The sequence below is a fragment of the Anoplopoma fimbria genome, unplaced genomic scaffold, assembly GCF_027596085.1.
Source record: "Anoplopoma fimbria isolate UVic2021 breed Golden Eagle Sablefish unplaced genomic scaffold, Afim_UVic_2022 Un_contig_1214_pilon_pilon, whole genome shotgun sequence".
Taxonomy (NCBI): domain Eukaryota; kingdom Metazoa; phylum Chordata; class Actinopteri; order Perciformes; family Anoplopomatidae; genus Anoplopoma; species Anoplopoma fimbria.
Genome location: NW_026551645.1, coordinates 1 through 676, shown reverse-complemented (window position 1 = coordinate 676; position 676 = coordinate 1). Strand labels below are relative to the sequence as shown.

General features: G+C 44.8%; 2 non-coding genes across 2 annotated transcripts; both read left to right on the top strand.

The window, feature by feature from the left end:
• The first annotated feature begins 43 nt into the window (after window positions 1–43).
• LOC129115693 (5S ribosomal RNA) lies at window positions 44–162 on the top strand. Its single transcript, XR_008533225.1, has one exon. It is a non-coding gene; the product is annotated as a 5S ribosomal RNA (ribosomal RNA).
• A 380-nt stretch (window positions 163–542) lies between these two features.
• On the top strand, window positions 543–661 carry LOC129115692 (5S ribosomal RNA). The gene has a single exon (XR_008533224.1). It is a non-coding gene; the product is annotated as a 5S ribosomal RNA (ribosomal RNA).
• Window positions 662–676: the final 15 nt, after the last annotated feature.

Below are 676 nucleotides of genomic sequence, written 5' to 3'. Positions count from 1 at the left end.
TGATATAGTATCTTTAAAAGGCCCTTTGGTAGGCACAATATTTGCTTACGGCCATACCACCCTGAACACGCCCGATCTCGTCTGATCTCGGAAGCTAAGCAGGGTCGGGCCTGGTCAGTACTTGGATGGGAGACCGCCTGGGAATACCAGGTGCTGTAAGCTTTTTTCACTCCTCTTTACAAAAAGCAGAGGGCGCTGCTGCTTTTTCAGTGGACACCGACAGGGTGGGAAGGAAATAGCTAGAACATGACTTGCAGGTATAGAAATGACACAAATCCAGTTAAATGATGGCTTTCATCATTCCTAAGCTCATCGATCATTTTCTTTTCAATTTTATGCTAACGTATTCTACATTTCAACAGTAAATATTAATATTTTTACTGCACTACATTTGTGATCCTTATAGCCACTTTGTACATTCTGATTTGACATTTAAAAGCTGTGAGTGTGTCTGGAAATCTGCAGGCGCTCCCTGTATAGACGAAAGAGCAAAGCGTGGTGATATAGTATCTTTAAAAGGCCCTTTGGTAGGCACAATATTTGCTTACGGCCATACCACCCTGAACACGCCCGATCTCGTCTGATCTCGGAAGCTAAGCAGGGTCGGGCCTGGTCAGTACTTGGATGGGAGACCGCCTGGGAATACCAGGTGCTGTAAGCTTTTTCACTCCTCTTT